This window comes from Camelina sativa, chromosome 15, assembly GCF_030686135.1.
Source record: "Camelina sativa cultivar CO46 ecotype springtype chromosome 15, ASM3068613v1".
Classification (NCBI taxonomy): domain Eukaryota; kingdom Viridiplantae; phylum Streptophyta; class Magnoliopsida; order Brassicales; family Brassicaceae; genus Camelina; species Camelina sativa.
In genome coordinates this window covers 33,787,713-33,806,257 of record NC_141894.1, presented here as the reverse complement: position 1 = coordinate 33,806,257, position 18,545 = coordinate 33,787,713, and the positions used below count along the sequence as shown (strand labels likewise).

Here is an 18,545-nt window from a genome sequence, read left to right as displayed (position 1 = left end):
GACCGGGTCCAACCGTGGGTTAATAATAGACTGAATTTTAATATATATCATATATATATATATGTTATATACTTTGGTTTCATGAATATTCTAACAATAATTTATATTTCTTATTATATTTAATATATATTTTTGAACAATAGTTATAAATTTTTATTCTTTATCATTTTTTAAAAAGAGAGAAATTTAGATGAATAAATACTTTTAAATCGTGATAGAACAAAAGAAAATCTTTTACCAAGAAAAAAAAAACAGAAAACCATCAGTTTAATATTTTGTCTCGCATCGAGGAAGTATAGAAAAAAGTACATTACTCCTTCTTTATACTATTCCCTCCGTTCTAGTTTAACTATCGTTTAAGGTTTTTGCAAACAGATTAAGGAAACTATTAAATTTTATGTTTTGCCCTTCATTAATATATTTTATAATTTATCAAAATATGTGCTCATTTTCTCAATACTTGCAGTAATCATAAAAAAAAAAAAAACAGAGACATTCACTTTTGTGCTGAGATCAAATGTAATCTCAGACCATTGATCTGATAGATAACAAATATCTTCTACAACTCCTAAAACCACTCTTAACCTTCTTCTACATGACATAGCCGATGAAGAACTTAACCAAGTCCACTCTGTAACCAAAGCTCACACGTTTCTGCTATTACACCAACCCAAAACTCTTACCAAGTTCTTGTGAACTTGTAACTTCGCCGGCAAGTTCTTGGAAAATAATCAGGTCTCTTGATACATAACAAACCAAAGCAAAAACAGAGCAATATCACCAGACCAAAAATTTCATCTTTTATGCTTGACATTGGGAAGAACACCGGATTATGATGACACTTGCAGACAAACTACTATGCTAGTAACTGCACCTCTTCCTCATCCTCAAAACCTCACCGATGCTTGTTGGCTTTCTTCTAATCCCACCAGTTTCTTTAGGTGTTTATGCGAAGCATCCCATTTTTTACAGAGCTTAAGAAATCTACAAAGCCAAGAACAATCTAAAAGTGTAAGTGCTAAATTTTGAGACATGTAGAAACAGAGAGAGCCAGAAGAAACCTGTGGATGGTGACATAAAGCCTCATAAGCTCTTTCATCTGAGGCCTACCATATCCCAGCATGTGTGAAAAGTTTGCAGCATAACCAAAAGAATCATCTAATGGAATGATGCTACCATCCTAGTACATCCTGCAATGTTAATTCATGAAACTACAGGCCACAAAAACACAAAGCAAAGACTTAAAGGTTTAACAAGACTATACGGGAAAGAATACTTACCTGAAAGTTGTGAATCATAAAGGAGATAATTTGTCGGTAGTGAACAACAAAACACACATCATCAGAAGTAGATTGTATCTTCCCCAAGTGCCACTGCCAATTAGCAACCCGACACCAAACACAAAGTTGCTGGTATAAAAATATATTCTTTAAAACAATAACGAACCAATACAACAAGTTCAAGGTGTGATCAATGCCTAAATGATGAATGAAGAAAGACAAATTAAAGAAGCAATCAATTTACCTCTCGGAAGAAATGGATATAAAATCAATAGAACCCATACCAAGAGTGGTGTTCTCCACCCACTTGAACCTGTCCATGTTCTGATTTCAGATTCTTCAAACAAACAGTCATGAAATTGGACAATAATTAAAAAAAAAAACTGTAATTGTAAGAAAACCCTAAAACCCTCTGTAATTTGTTCATGACTACCAGTTTTTTCTCGATTCAAAACCTAATCGCACGCTACACACCAAATCCAACCATAAATCCATGTCAATTTCAACAATCCGACTTCAGTACAACAATCGCTCTCTGTCTCTCTCGCTCTGTGATTCTCTGGAGATGTTTTCGAGGTTAGAGATTTGAGGAAGCGATGAGGAAGAAGAAGAAGAAGAAGAAGGCGAGAGAGAGACTTTAATTACGGTTTTGAGATGAATCGGCGATTGATTCGCCGTTTACATCGAGAGAGAAGATAGAGATCGCGGAAGAAGAAAGAAAGAAGTGGTAAAATATTTTTCTTTTATGTTTATTCTACAACGAACCAAAAACTGCCACGTATCGTTGCTTATGGGGTGCTTCAATTCCTTATTTGAGTAAAGATTTCTCAGATTAATAGATCATATTTTAGATATTTTATTTATTTTTTGGGCCTAAAATACATGAGTAGTATCCCCAGTGGCCATGCTCTTACTGACTTAATTCGTTAACAATTTAATGTTGGGTTTGACTCGGACCGCCGGTTTAACCACCCGGTTAGCCAATTCAACCGGCCGATTCTGTCTGGGTTTCAAAACATTGGTTTTTTTCTGTTGTACAAAGTCCATGCATCTCAACCTGCATTGAGTGGCGGATTATGGTAAAAAATTATATGGGGCACAAATCATAATTAACTAAAGACTTTTTTTTTACAATAAAAACACTTGAGAAAAATAATAAAATTAAGAACAATTCTAGATTAGAGGTATCAAACCCTTCACCAATGACATAATATGGGGGATTTTTTCCAATTGAACTAAGAGTTTGTTGTATGGAAACTCTTTTTGAGGTTCGTTTTCTGTTTCCGAAACGTTTCGGAAATGGAAACTCGTGGAAACACGGAAACAAGGAGGCACATAAACACAATTCTTATAAATTTTTATTTAGAAACACGATGGAAACTTCATTTCCGTTTTGGAAACACGATGGAAACTTCATTTCCATTTTGGAAACACGACGAAAATTTTTTTTTAGTTTGAAGCTTAATAAATAAATAACTTGAAAATATAAAAATTCATTATAGATATAGATATATGATATTATTAGAGTTTTAATTCAACTATTTAATATTTATATATATCTGTATATATATAATAAAACACCAAACATAAAACTATATCAAAAGGCTTCAAACAAATATATATATATATACATATGTTTCCAAAACGTTTCAATTTTCTAATTTTAGAAAAAAATCGTTTTCTGTTTTCGAAACATTTTGCTTCCACGTATCTGTTTCTGTTTCTATGCAACCTAAACTAAGACCATGAACATTGGTGATATCTCAGAAAGATTCTTATCAATTAAATAACAGTAAATAATAATAAAAGAGGAGAGAGAATGAGAAAATGTGAGAAACGATAATCATTTGAGAAATCTTTAGAAACGATTCTCAACCGCTGGTAAATTATTAATGGCTAAACTTCTTTTTATGATTTAATTTTTAAATAAATGATAATATTATACTCCCTCCGTTTCAAAATATAAGATATCTTGAGTAAATTACGCATATTAAGAAATGACTACTTTAAAAAAGTTCAACCAATTATAATCAATACTGCATAATAGAAAGTATTTAACTATTCTAAAAGTTGCATAGAAACTTGAAAACATCTTATATAATGAAACAAACAAATTCTTTAAAACATCTTATATTATGAAATGGAGGGAATATTAAAACTACTAAAATAATATATATTGAGAGACTTTCATACAGACTTTCATATATTAAGTGAAATTATTGTAAAACCACTCATTTGAACTGTTTTAATAAATGAGCGTCGGACACATGCCCTACCTAGATCCGCCCCTGCATGCATTTGCCATTTCTTGGCATTTCAAAACAATAAAATACTATCTTGATATCACTCACATATTCACCATCACGTCTATAAATTAGGTACACTGTTTTTTTAGAAAAACATTTTGTAAAAATGATATGAAAAACCCTTTAAGAACGTTTCTATTATTATAAGATCATTTAGCAAAAAAAAAATAAAACGAATCTCTTACTAAATCTCAATTAAAATTTGTAACACTCGGCCGTTATGAGACTTGTTAAGATACTGGGAAGAAAAAAACCAATGAGAGTTTGATCAACATCCACCTTGTTTGCTCACATTCTCCGATGAAAACTACTGAGATAATGTGATACTCAGATCTTTCCAAAATAATATCTCCATTTTTTTTATATGACGTTTAAGTTTTGTTACACATATTTAAAAACCTATTAAAAATTTATATTATGTCCATTTTTTTTTTGTCAATACGCAAAGAGCAGGTATTCAACTTGATAATTTAGAAAATTCTAAAGTATTTTTAAAATCATTTTTTATTCAATTAATGATTCTAAAAAGTCATTTAAAATCTTATGTTATTCAATTTGAAATTTATATAAAATCAATTTAAATAATCTAAATCTTTTGTTATTCACTCATGGATTTATAAAATTTAATTGAAATTTAGTATTATTCAAAATATCACATTTTTTTTTTAAATACCACTTTGAATGATTCTACAAGACTTTTTTTTGTTTGTTAGTTGACAAATATGAGTAACAAAGTCTTACCTTTTGAGGTAGAATTTTAAAAGATTTCATATTATAAAAAGAGTCAATAAAAGATCAACTCCGACGACAGCTCTAATCTCTGCTGATCAGCAGCCACCTTCTCCACCGGTGAAACTGAAGCTTCATTTCTTCCTGTGAATCAAACCCCCACCATCTCTGTTTGGTAAGCTCTCTCTCTCTTCTCCCTCTTAATTTGAATCTCAAGGTTCAATCTCAACTAGATTATCTCAGCTCATTTTGTTTTTCAGTACTGCAATTTGTTTTCATTCTTTCTGTTGCTGGTTTTTTGTTCTTGTCTAGAGAAAGGTTTGCTTCTCTTTCTCTCTCTATGTTTACTCTGTTTTTGTTATTTTCTAGAGTGAACAAACAAGAACTCGTTTTACTCTAAAAAATCTATATTGAATGTCGGATCACTTCCTTGTTGACCAAGCCCAACTTCCTTGTTTATTTCTTCCTTCTTCTCTTCATGTGTCGTTGACCCTTTTCTTCCTTTTGCTCATCTTCTTCACTTACCTTCTTCCTCTGTTCATCATCTCACTTGAAGTTTCTTTTTCTTTTATTGCTGGATTTAATTAATCAAGAACTCAAATCTCAACAATCAAATATGTTATTAGATGGGTCATCTTGACCAGATTTAGACTGTGTGGTGGTGGCGATAAAGTTAGGTCTTCATCTCCTGCAGTTTCAAAAATATTTTGGCATAAAATTTTCTTTTTTTTTGTGTTGTAAAAGATTTTAAAATCACCCAAAGAATCTCGTAGAGTCACATTCTATTTTTTTGTTTTTAAATCAAAAATCTCTAAACAATATCAAATCTCCTAAATTTTTCAAAATTCTAAAATATTAAAATCCTACCAAACCCTTAAAATATCAAGTTGAATACCCCTAAAATAATTCTATATGTGAACGATGATGGGTTTTCTATAGGAACACATTATCATCTGTTACTTAACTTTTCAATTATTTCATGTATTTTTACTATAAAATTTCTTAATTACCTTTTTAATTGAAAAATAAATACCAAAAATGGAGGTTGAAAAGATTCTATTAAAATTATTAAAAGAACTAGCTGGTGAGCTCTCGCGATATCAAGGGGGAACTCATATTAATAAAATATTTATTGCAAAATTTCTTTAATATATATATTTATTAAGTTAATTAATAATAATTAAAATATATAACTTTTAAAAACATTTCTTATATATTAATTGAGAAATATTTTTAAATCTAACTTTATTTTACATGTGATTAACGGATATTTCATGTTGACCTGTCGTTTTCAATGAACTTTTAATTCCATTTAATTAGTGGGTTATCTTTTGACAATAATATCAACAGATTTTGCCATTGGTGTAACTTACACATATCTCACTTAGTTATTTTGAAAAAAATTATAATTAAAATATACAAATGAGAGATACAAATCTTTACGATTAAATAAATAATGATTAGTGCTATAAAAATATGATATGTAGTTACATTTTAAAAATTATTTTTAATGTAATAAAATCCACATATTTTATTTAGTTCTCTTTTCTATTTCAATATATGAAAACCCGTTCCACGAACCCCACTAGCCCCCTGCTAGCTGCCCCAACAGACCGTCCGTAGACCCAGATAGCCTCCCGCTAGTCGTCCCAACGGACCCCAAGCTGGCTCTGCAGGGCATCGATCCTAACCCATCACCGTGGACAAGAACTATTCATCCAAATCCACCAGTAGGTTATTGGTGTGGCAGGCGTTCCTCGAACCCTGGTCCCCATCCTTTAACAATCTTTCCACAAGACAAGTTGCCACCAATTGAATTTTTATATGACAACCCGTCCCGCGGACTCCACTAGCCCCCCGCTAGCTGCCCCAACGGACCGTCCGTGGACCATGCTAGCCCACTGCTAGTCGTCCTAACAGATCCCAAGCTGGCCCTGCAGGGCATCGATCCTAACCCATCACTGTGGATATCCGAATCCATCAGTAGGTTATTGGTACGCCATGCGTTCCTCGAACCATGGTCCTCACCCTTTAACAACCTTCCCACAGGACAAACTGTCACTAATTTATTCAATAATACTTATTATATTAATTTTCAAACCCATGCAATACGTGAAGCATTACCTAATTCGAATGTGTTTGAATAATTTTATTTCTCTTCTTTAGTGTCAGTTTCTTAAAGGGAGAAAAAACAAGAGCATGCAATGTAATCTTCAACTCTCCTGAAGATGCAGAAGCGGCAATGAAACTAAATGGTAATTTGATTAAAGCTCAGATAGATGAACAACATCATGTTTTTGTCAACCATTTGAGGAAGGAGTTTAGAATTTTTTGTGCTTTTGGGTCTTGTCTCTATAGTTCTTGTCTCTATAGTTTTGTTGCTTAAATAATAAGCAACAAAAACGTCTAGAAGGTGAGGCATAGAGAAGTATACGACTTCTCTCCCAGGCCCAATTTCCAAGGCAACTAAAGTAGCAACACACTTTCAAAAAATTAGATCTCACCTACTCCAAACTACTAAAAGCGGCAATAACTAATGGTCTATCAACCCATGTGAAAAAACTCAGCGGACTATAGCAAGCTCCGACGAGGATCTATTCACTGGAACAAGCTTGGTCTACCGCTCTTTACCCACCGTATTGCATCCCGGAAGGAGTGAACTATCCACCGTACGGAATGTGTCTCTCTCTCTTCTTTTATCCCTCCTCGGTAATGAAAAACCATGAAACTGTGTAACCCTTTGTAAAACTTTTGAAACATGTGTAACCTGTTCACAACCGTAAGCCTAGTCAGCGCATTTACCGAATCCTTAACCCGTGCATCCTAAGCCCTGAACCATGGAAAAAAGAATATCTTACCACCTCAAAGGAAAAGTTGTGGATGCTGGAAACACTCCTCCTCCTCATAGAAGAATCCGAGCCCCAGAATTAGATACCTTAGCTCTGATTGAGGAGAACTCTCTTACACTCATGGGCCGCCTAACCAACCCCTCTGCTCAAAGACTCTGGTCTCTATTCCCTTTCCTTGCTAACCGATAGGACCTCAAGGGAAAGCGACTTAAGCAAATCTAGGAAGAGGCTGCATCTAGTTCAGATTTGACTATGAAGAGGACATCCATAAAGTTCTATAGAACAGACTATACCATTATGATTACTGGATAGTGATACTTCATATATGGGAGCCGGTGGTTTCTTGCCACATTCCCGTCTGTTATTCCCTTCTATATTGAAGTTCAAGGCCTCCCAAAGCACTACTGAGAACCAAAAATGATGCAAGCTATTGATGAAGAACTCAGAGAAATGGAAGACATGGAGATAACAAATGTATCTGCAAAGATAAGAGGAAAGATATAAGGGTTAAACCCCATTGTTAAGGAGACAATAATGTAATTCCCAAATGGAGATGAAGCTTTGATTACCCTTGATTACAAAAACATAAGAATCATTGCTTACTGCTTTAGGCTCACCCACGAATTGAAAAACAACCCAGAACTAGCTGCAAAGAGTGAAATCCCAGTTCGTTTCACGATCTCAAGCATCAGATACCCGAGAGGTGTCTAGAAACTATTACACACCCCAAGACAACTTCATGGCACCCAAGACTACTCTAGTTTGTGCTGATTTCCAAAGAGAACCATCCGGATCTTGCATAGCACAAAAAGGATGGTCAGATCATGAATTAAGTTGAAGATCATACTCGTCGGAGGGCCAGAATAATGTGACCATTCGCTCAAGCCACATGAGACAAACCTATAGATCCCATCTTTACCAAGGCAGATCTTCACAGCGTGGATATTCCTCTTCCCATCATTACCCTAGAGAGGATGGAACATCACAAAACCCAAGGATGCAGTGGAGAGAGAAATAACTCCATCATCATATCACCACTTGGAAGCATAAGACTTCTCAAGGCCCAGACGGCCACCATTAGAAAGATTGGGGATAAACCCTAACCCCCTACTCCACCACCACCTCCACCAAGCGTGGAGTTAAGATAGAGGATGGTCAATGATGAGTTGACCTCTCCTCCACCAAGTGTACCTTCAAAAGAAAAAGTCATGAATGAACTGAGAAAAGTCACAATCCAATACTTAATAGTTGATGATCCTATTGAATGTGCAGCTAGAAAACAAAGAGTCATACAAGGAGAAGCAAAGAATCTAATGGCCACGACAATAGATAGAATAATCCAAAATGCAACCACAACTCTTACAAACTTACGAATTCTGAACCATTCTCCGACTGCAGAAATCCGAGACTTCAAAACCATTGGCTGTGACCAAAATCTCCAAGCCCCTTAGAAAGTCACAAAGAGAGGAAGGGGAAGACCCCCAAAAGCGAAATCTGCAACCAAGTCAACACTGTAACTAATAGGAGCAGAAAACCAAAAAAGGAATCTAACTAATGGCTCCCAAAAAAAATCAACCAATGCAAAGCTAAACCATCAAAAAGGATAAAACCAAGCTGGCACAAGTAAACAAAAATCTGTAAAGGAGAGGTTGTCGCTTCAAACAGAAACGTCTAATGGAGCCTCTATGATCTCTAGCACTGAGGAAATTTCCTTTCATGGAGAGGAAAAAAAATGATGACATAGTTTTATGTCGCTTAGACAGAGCTATATCAAATAGAGCTTGGGCAGAAGCTTACCCATCTAGCCAACTGACTATCTTCGCTTTGAACGATCCGATCACAGACCCATCCTCACACACTTTGACCTATCACAGAAAAAGAAAAAAGGTGTGTTTAGGTACGACAGGCGGCTAAAAGATAATGATGAGGTTAAAGATCTGATCCATAAGGCTTGGATGACAGATAAGCTTGAAAAAGTGGAAGAAAAACTTACTAGATGTCACTGTGAAATCATCCAATAGACAAGAGAAAAACACCAAAATAGCCAAAAGGAGATAGAACTATACATAGCAAAACTGGAAGAAGCTATGATCAGTCAGAAGGCAAACTCAGAGCTGATCTCCAAGCTAAATATGAGTCTCCTGAAGGCATACAAAACGGAAGAGGAAGCAAAGAAGTAAACAAATGTGGTTAGCATTGGGAGGTAAAAACTCATGTATTTTCATGCTACCACTAGGGGCAGCTATGTAATAAACAAGTTTTTAGTAATTTAAGATGAAAATGGAGCACTTATATTCAAAGAAGAGCAAATAAGTAGAGTCATTACTGATTATTTTGAGAAGCTGTTCACCTCTTGAGAAGAAGATAGAGCTGCCAAGATTGAAGAAGCATTAAGCCCTCCATTTCAACATAAATGAATCAAATTCTCATCTCAATACCATCACCAGATGAAATATAAAAAGCATATTTTTTAATTCACGCAGAAAAAGCTCCTAGCCCAGATGGATTTTCAGCAAGCTTTTTCCTGTCAAATTTGGAGACGGTAGGCCCCAACATTATCATGGAAGTGCAAAGATTCTTTATCTTAGGAAATATGTTTGAAAATACCAATCAAACTCATGTCAGGCTCATTCTCAAGATCCAAAGTCCACAGAAAAGGGTAGACTACAGACCCATAGCGCTCTGCACTGTGTTCTACAAGATCATCTCCAAGGTATTAACAAAGAGACTGCAACCTCTCCTGCAACATATCATTTCAGAGAATTAGTCATCTTTTGTGCCAAAAGGGTAATCACAAATAATGTATTAATCACACATGAAGTACTACATTACCTCAATAACTCTGGAGCAAAAAAGAGATGCTATAGCGCGGTTAAAACGACATGAGTAAAGCGTACGACTGCATATAATGGAACTTCACAAGGCTGGTGATGGAGAGAATGGGGTTCCACCAAAATTGGGTCAACTGGATCATGATATGCATCACCTTTGTATCATATTCATATCTCCTAACTGGCTCCACCCAAGGAAAAGTGAACCCACAGAGAGGAATTCGCAAAGGGACCCTCTGTCACCACACATTTTCATGCTCTTCAATGAAGTATTATCTGGTCTATGTAGAAAACTTGAGATTAGGCTGCAAAGACATAAAGTATCCAAAGCCGGTCCCCGAGTAAACCATCTCCTTTTTTGTAGATGATATAATATTTTTTTGTCGATCTGATTAGCAAAGTTGTGAGGAATTAATGAAAATCCTACAAAAATATTAGGCCAAATGATAAACAAAGCCAACTCGGCTGTCAATTTCTCAGCCAAAATAGGAGAGAACACAACAATCTTAGCGAAACATATCCTAGGCATCCAACAAGTTGGAGGACTAGGAAAATACCTAGGTTTACCTGAATATTTTGGAAGAAAGAAAAAGGATATGTTTAACAGCATCATCGACAAAATCAAGCAACACTCACTAAGCTGGTCCACTAGGTTCCTTTCCACTGCTAGAAAAATCACCATGCTTAAACCAATGTTATCTGCAATGCCAACCCACACGATGTCTTGTTTCAAACTGCCAGGATCACTTTGCAAAAGAATACAATCTGTCTTGACTCGCTTCTAGTGGGACTCAGCAACTGGTAAGAGGAAGATGTATTGGATCTCTTGGAATAAAATGACAAAAATCTAAAAGGAAAGGAGGATTAGGCTTCAGAGATGTAGCTACCTTTAATGATGCACTCCTGGCCAAGATATGCTGGAGAATCCTCGCCAAACCAACCTATCTACTGGGGAAATACTGCCAACACAATTCATTTCTAGAGTATATGGTGCCTTCTTCAACATCCCATGGCTGGCGAGGAATAAGCATAGGTCGGGATTTCTTAAAGGTACAAATGGGAAAGTTATAGGCTCTGGAGCCAATACATGGGTAATGAACCATGTTTATCTCTTGTATAATCAACCACACCAATGGGACAAGCCCCAGCTAACTGTCAAGACATGAGGGTGTCTAAGCTTATACGACCCAATACTGCACAATAGGATGAAGAGAAGATCCAAGAAATGCTGCCCTAATACGAGAAACAAATATTGATCCTTAAACCTAGCAAGTTTGGAGTAGAGGATCTTATGTCTGGCTTCCTACTCCCTATGGAAAGTACTCTACCAAATCCGGATATCAATATGCAATTATACAAACAATGGAAAAAATGCATCAAGCAAACCAAACAGATGATTTAAAGTGGGGAAAAGAAATCTGGAATGTCAAATGCCTACCGAGGATATATTTCTTCCTCTGGAAAGCTATGAGAAATGCTCTCCCCACGGGTTAGAATTTTAAAGGGAGAGAAATAAACCCGGAGGTAGTTTCCCCCTTTTGCGGTCATGAGGAAACGAGTGTCCACCTGTTCTTTTTTTATTGTCAATCAAATATTAATTAGAATACGACTCCACGTTTGGTAGCCCAAACCGGAGGAAATGAGTTTACAAAGAAATTTCAGAAATTAACGATCTGAACGACCGAGCTAGACAATCCGCCTTCAGATTCAAGGAGTGAGAAAACTTGGATAAAGAGAAGAAATTGTAACCCCCGTGAACCAAAAAATTGGATTTTTGGGGGTGGATGTCGAGCAACACCAGAGGGTTGTCGGTCAACACCAACAATTTCCTAAGTCCAACAGTTAAGTTTTAATCATCGGTTTGATGTGGTATGGTTTAAAAAAACCCTAGGGGTTCGAGTATACAAGTGGTATCTCGACGCCAAGTGAAGGGGAGCCGTCTCCTGTCCTAAAAGGAGAGAAGAGAGTTGTGGATTCTCTCTTTGAAGGGAGGAGAAAGGGGATGGTTTGACAATGGACAGAAAAAGGAAGGAGGTCTTGGTGTGAGGGAGAAGAGGAGATAAATTAGTGGGCTGAGGGGAGCTTCTTCTTTGTCGTGCATCAAGGATGCTAGAGGAGGATAAGGGAATTCCATCTTCTCCATGTGTGAGGGGAAGGATGGGAGCTTGGTGGTGGATTGGGATAGACAAGGAGGCTCTCTCATGGCTATTATCCAGTTAAGTTGTGTTGTTTAATGTTTAATCGATTAGTGAATAGATGGTTGTGAAGGATTACGGTTTTACGGTGAGAAGGAGCTTTAAGGGAGGCTTGGATCGCGATGTCTTGGTTGGTTTCGTTCGACACCAACACTTGCAGATGGGCTGCGTGGACTGGTTCGAGATGGCTACTTCAGAGCAACGTTTATAGGATGAAACAAAGTCCGATTTGGCTTAAATTTGGTGTGTTTGTGGGAGTTTTTGTAAGGAGAGATTTCTACGCCGGTTGTCTCATTGGAATTATGGGGTTCCGGTGAGATCGTTTCCTGTGGATCTTGTGTGAGGATAGGGAATCCAAGTGTCCGTTTCAAAGGTAAGGAAGCCCAGAGATGATGAAAGTCATCTAGAGGAGTAGAGAACGGGAGCCAGTCTTCTTGGGCTTGAATCATCGTGATTAGTTCTGCAGTTATCCGTTTAAAAGTTCTGGCAGACGACTCAAGTGGCAATAGTACTCTCCATGGTCCAAAGCAGAGCTTCTAACTCTAAATGAAGCGGGGAAGGACTTTGTCATAGACATTGAGCTCCCAACAATAAATCTGAGCTTCACCATAACAGCACCACCAACCCAAACCTAAATTGGGCTCAAAAACCTTCCAAAATCCATCTACTTGACAACGGGTACCTTGACCCTCGCTCACCGCAGGAACCAAGAAGTTCAATGAATTTAAGGGACCTGAAAAAGTCTCTGGCTGAGACTGCACCTCCTCTAATAATAATTTTTCACTTACAGCCTGACTAATTACGTCAATCGGATCCAACTGCGTGCCTTAGAAATCCTTCTTATTCCTATCCTTCCATAGCGACCATATTATCCATGGTAACTGATGACGGGGAATCTGGATCTCATGAAGGAGAAATTCCTCTCCAGTAGATACAATCCAAATTCAAATACACTAACTCATAAAAAAACCCTTCGTAAAACCTGGATCGAAGACAAGTCCCAAATTTGACGCGAGCGTGGGCACTCAAAAAGAGCATGGTTAATTGTCTCACTCGCTGAATCACATCTTTTACACCAGGTGTCACACTGAACACCTCAGTGAGCTAAACGATCTGTCACTGGAAGAGAACCAGATGCAATTTGCTAGAAGAAACGCTTAGGTGGAACTTGGAGTTTTCATGCATGGGCTCTTAAAGCCGTACATGTTGGGCCACACTCGACCTCTACCAACAGCTCCCTTGCCAACCCATATCCTGATTTCACTGAATATCTCCTTGATCTTGAATAATGCCAAATCAATCGATCAAGCTTAAAAGTCTTGCTTATAGCCCTACTTTGTATAAGCAGAATATCTTCCGGATCCATGAACACCTAAAGAATAGGTTAATGCCACTCCTTAATGACCGGATTTATTGGAGGCAAAAGTCTACCCCTACCATTTGCTGGTCGGGGGTGATGATCAGGAATCCAAGGGTCTCGCAAAAACGAAATATACAACCCGATCCCACCATCCACCTTGTAACACGTTCTACTAATCCTTTAGTGGAATAAATGCTCTTCCGACCAAAAGATGGTGAATATGGTTTTTTAGCCATTAAAAGATGCATGTTCCTAAAGTACCGCCCTTGCAGCAGCCTGATAAATAAAGAATTTGAGTATTGAATCAGATGCCAATATTGTTTAGCAAGCATCGCATCATTGAATTTATCCAGAGATCAAAACTCCAAACCACCTTTACTTTTTTCTGTACACGACTGTATCCCAAGCCACCCAGTGTAATCCCCGGTCCTTATCACTAAAACTCCACCAAAAGTTTGATATTTCACTTGTTAACTTAGACGTCTAATCTGGTGGAAGTTTAAAACAGGACAATAAATGTATTGGGAGAGCCAAAGCAACTGATTTAATCAAAAATTATTTTCCTCCCTTAGATAAGTATTTTTTCTGACCAACCATTCACCCGATTATTCAACCTATCATGAACATAGCTGAAAATCTTATTGTGAGAACCCCTCAAGACTTTCAGGATGTCCAAATAGGAGTCCATGCCCCCTTCTTTAGAAATACCAATTACAGTTTTAAGCTGCTCTCTAACTTGGTTTGGTACTTTCTTCCCAAACAGGATAGATGATTTCCGCTAGATTCACCTCTTGTCCCAAAGCTTTACCATAATTACCAACGTTATCTATAACTGTCTCACACTCAGCCTCCTCTTCTTTACAAAAAAAGAGAGACTATCATCCGCAAATAACAAATGAAAAATCGAGGGACAATCCCGAGCAAACTTCACACCCGTAACTTTTTCCTCCCTCTCAGCCTTTTTAATATTAGTAATTAAAACCTCCGTAAAAAAATAAACAAATACGGAGAGAGGAGATCTCCTTATCGCAAACCATGTTCTGGAAGAATATAACCCCGAGACTAACCATTTAGAAGTACTTGGTAAGAGACAGGACTGACACACCACATAATCCATGAAATCCATTTACCATCAAGGCCCATCCTGCTCAGGACGACTTCCAAAAATGATCATTCTACACAATCATAAGCTTTGCTCATATCTGTTTTAAAAGCAAGGAGATCCGATTTATACTGCCGATTAGTATTTAGCACATGAATCAATTCCTGTGTAATAATAATATTATCCATAATCAAACATCCTGAAAAAAAGTCGAATTGAGTTTCCAAAATAAGAGAGTGTCCACCTGTTCTTTCAAAATGAGGGACTATCCAACAAGTGTCTGCTCATGCACCATACAAAACGCAGATAGATCCAACATGGATATCAAACCTAAGAATGGGAATTGAAACAATTGGAAAGTATCAGTGCTTATCCCCAACAGGTATTATTGATGGATCTCTCGACGTATGGATCTTGTGTATCATTTGGAAACATTGAAACAAGCTCATTTTTGAGAAGATGACCGCCTTTGCACCGGATGCGATATCCCAAGCGACTGTCCAAGCTAGAGAATGGCATTCAGCCCAAATCTAAACCCCTAGTAGCACAAACCACCAGATCGGGAAGCTACAAAGAAAAGTGAATGCAGATACGATCCAGTGCTTCGCTGATGTCGCTTGGAAAGAGCATTCTTTGATGGCGGGTCTCTGCTGGATCTTTATGGATCCGATTACTAACTCGGAGATCCACAAACAGGACACCACTCTACATGTCGCTTCTTCCCTCGTGTGCAACATGCCTCAGATTTGGGATACCAGAAAAATTACATTTTCTTTAGATTCACAAGCGCTGATAAAAGCAACAAAATCAGAGCTCTAAAATTAGGAGATTTGGTTCAAGTTTGTTCCGCGAGAAAACAACTGAAAAGCCGATTAAATTGCAAAAAATGCTTTAGCTTCTATATATGTGTGTTTGTATTCAGTTACCCTTTTCTCTCTCTCTCGCATGTAATTATGTAGCCACCGAACCGGCAACAACCATACCGGTTGGAAATTAAATGCAATATGTGGTTTTCCACAAAAGAAAATAAAAATAATAAGCAACAATTTTTTTTTTTTTTGACCGTTCTCCTCTGTCCTTGTTGCGACTTGTAGACGAACATGGTTTAAATCATTCACCATTAGAAAAAGCTTAACAAAATTATAATTATTTACTTATTTTATGTACTCTTGTGCATCTACGCCACTCGGCTCGCGCGGGGTCGTAGATTTACTCGCGAACAACTATTCGAATGGGGAACTTATTGTTTGTAAATTGGTAATATCTTTATAAATCTTTTTTTTGTTAAAATATATCTCAAATAAATAAAATATACTTTCAAATCTTTATTTTAACGTATATTAAATTTTTCGGCTCATTGACACGTAAAATTTTATCATAATTTTTTTGTTAAGGCTATTAATTTTCCGTGGAAATGAGCATAGTAAATCTTTGGTAGACTATCAACTTCCTGTGCATATATATAACTAGCTATATTAAGTAAGAAAACCAAATCCTCAAATACATGAAACAATATTTTCTGTTTACCACATAAATACTTTGTTTCTACCTGGTTAATATATAAAATGATACATTTCTAATACACACGAACAATATCATGTAAATATTATAAGAACATTATTATAAAAGTATAACTTTTAGAACATTATTTTTGTTACTACTGTAATAGGTAGTAGTAAATTTGTAATAGCTAGTAAACTGATTCTAAGGTATTATACACATAACCAAAATTTCGTTTATCTTGTGTGTTTTCAGATCCGAAATAGTGACTTTTGTCGTATTTTCTGCACTTTCACCGCATTTGTAGCGACCAAGTCTATGTGAGAGAAGCAATTACAATAACAAATACAAGGTATATGATATAGCAATTTCATCAAAATTAGTGACTGTGAAGTGTTGCAGACAAGCTCACTACAAGAAATATCCACATTCATACCATGAAAAAATAGCTCATTTTCCGCTGACAAATTTTAATTTTAATTACTATATAATAGCACTAAAACAATACTAAAGTAGATAAATTACCCAAAGGAAAGCTATAATCATATATTCCACTAAATATTAGAGAAAAAATTAGATTTAAGCGTCATGTTTCAGGTCTAAAAAATTTAAGTGCCAAAAACCTTATTTTCTGTATTATAAAGCATAAAACATAACTTAAAAAAAAAATTCCCCCAAACATATCCCTCGATACCCTAATGGCCTCATCTCCTCCCACAAACCTTGCTGTCTCAGATCTACTCTACCGTCCCCACTGAGTATGCAGTTATCACAACGGGCTGTTGTGGAACAAGGAGCTGCGAGGACACATGACTCTGCATCAAAGGACAAACGAGTGAAGAAAGACAAGGAAGCACAGCTGACATGTCAAGTTGGTGTGTGTCTGAAATAGGGATAAAGCAGAATCAGAAGAGAAGATATTTGGAGATATCCTTCTCGAGGATTAAGGAAGGCGTGACCTTGGCTAACAAGAAATTGGATATTCTCTTAGATCTATACTGGTAAGAGTTAGATAGAAAAGAGAAAAGTGCTTAGATTTATTCTTGTAATCATTTACGTGTTTGATAAGAATAAATAGAAAAGTGCTTGCTTGGCGTTTTCCAAGTAGAAGATTGTGGTGTTAACCCTCTATACCTTTTCAATTGGTAGCAGAGCGGACACCTGATAAAAGTCTGTTTTGTCTTTTCAACAAGTGAGATCTTTTGACAAGAGGTATGGAGAAACCACAAGCTTATGTTGCAATATCAAAAGTTCTAAAACTGGATCCAGAGCATTATGGGCATTGGAAGGTGGTCGGTCAAACAGGCTATTCAAGGTATCAACATGGAAGCCTAGGTTGCTGTTGAAGATGGCTGGACCGAACCGACGGTGAAAGATGACAAAGGTGAATTGATGCTTAAACCTCGGAAGCAGTGAACTGCAAGAGAAAAGGTTGAGGCTAAGCACAACTCACAAGCCTTGTCGGTGATTTTCAACTCATTGCCGCTAGATCAGTTCAATAATGTCCAGGGATGTGTGTAGTGACCCTCACCAGGAGTAGAAATCTTAAAATGAAAGATCGGAGAAATGGACGGAAAAGACCTAAGAAAGAAGAAGAAGGGAAATAAAGGTGAATGGCCCAAGGAAGTCCGGAGAAATAATTGTGAGTCGAAGAATGGCCGAGCCAGGACCGAAGTACCGGACGCACGGTCGAGACCCTAAAAATTTACCAAGACGAGAAGGTCGAGGAAAGTTGGTCGAGAAAATGTGTCGAGACTCGAGGGAGTTGCCGAGTACTCGAGAAAATTGTCGAGACTCGAGGGAGATACCGAGTACTCGAGAAAATTGTCGAGACTCGAGGGAGATGCTGAGTACTCGAGAAAATTGTCGAGACTCGAGGGAGATGCCGAGTACCCGAGAAAATTGTCGAGAGCCCGAGAAATTTTGCCGATGACCCGAGAAAGAGTGTCGAGATGTCCGAGACGCGTAGTCGAAGGTGCCGGACGAAAGATCGAGTATTTGGGGAGAAAATTCTTTTTCTCAAGATTCTGACCAATGAGAAGTAAGGAAAGTGGGAAGATTATTTTATTTAAGGTGGAGTTAGTGGAAGGATTAAAAAATTAAGGAGATTAAGGAGATAGTGGGAGGATTAACTTAATCAAGCTGATTAAGAGGATATGGCAGAGTCCTACTGGCTGAGAGCTAAGATTAAGCCTTGATTAAGTGACATGCACTAATAAGAAGCTTTACATGCACTAATGGAGGAGTTTTCATGCACTAATACAAGGGGGATTAGCGGATTAATGGCGAACTCCCATTAGAGGTGGGATTCACGCAGCACATGCAAGGGGTGTAGATGACACTTGTCGAAGGGCATTGAGGAGGAAGCCTCGAAATTTTGCCTATAAATACAA

General features: G+C 37.1%; 4 long non-coding RNA genes across 7 annotated transcripts; 1 reads left to right on the top strand and 3 right to left on the bottom strand.

Moving 5' to 3' along the window:
* Positions 1–500: 500 nt before the first annotated feature.
* LOC104747496 (uncharacterized) lies at positions 501–2,038 on the bottom strand. Of its 4 annotated transcripts, none has more exons than XR_015582913.1 (5): positions 1,714–2,038; positions 1,525–1,593; positions 1,281–1,373; positions 1,062–1,190; positions 501–984 (listed from the first exon to the last, which is right to left on the bottom strand). It is a non-coding gene; the product is annotated as an uncharacterized LOC104747496 (long non-coding RNA). The 4 variants fall into 4 exon arrangements; XR_015582915.1 differs by having other exon boundaries at positions 1,281–1,409; positions 1,714–1,994; XR_761172.3 differs by lacking the exon at positions 1,714–2,038 and having other exon boundaries at positions 1,525–1,667.
* A 2,325-nt stretch (positions 2,039–4,363) lies between these two features.
* On the top strand, positions 4,364–9,491 carry LOC147927650 (uncharacterized). Its single transcript, XR_015581603.1, has 2 exons — positions 4,364–4,490; positions 6,482–9,491. It is a non-coding gene; the product is annotated as an uncharacterized LOC147927650 (long non-coding RNA).
* On the bottom strand, positions 6,559–7,642 carry LOC147927652 (uncharacterized). Its single transcript, XR_015581602.1, has 3 exons — positions 7,458–7,642; positions 7,174–7,382; positions 6,559–7,082 (listed from the first exon to the last, which is right to left on the bottom strand). It is a non-coding gene; the product is annotated as an uncharacterized LOC147927652 (long non-coding RNA).
* Positions 7,820–9,317, bottom strand: LOC147927651 (uncharacterized). Its single transcript, XR_015581601.1, has 5 exons — positions 9,158–9,317; positions 8,962–9,029; positions 8,536–8,658; positions 8,065–8,355; positions 7,820–7,958 (listed from the first exon to the last, which is right to left on the bottom strand). It is a non-coding gene; the product is annotated as an uncharacterized LOC147927651 (long non-coding RNA).
* Positions 9,492–18,545: the final 9,054 nt, after the last annotated feature.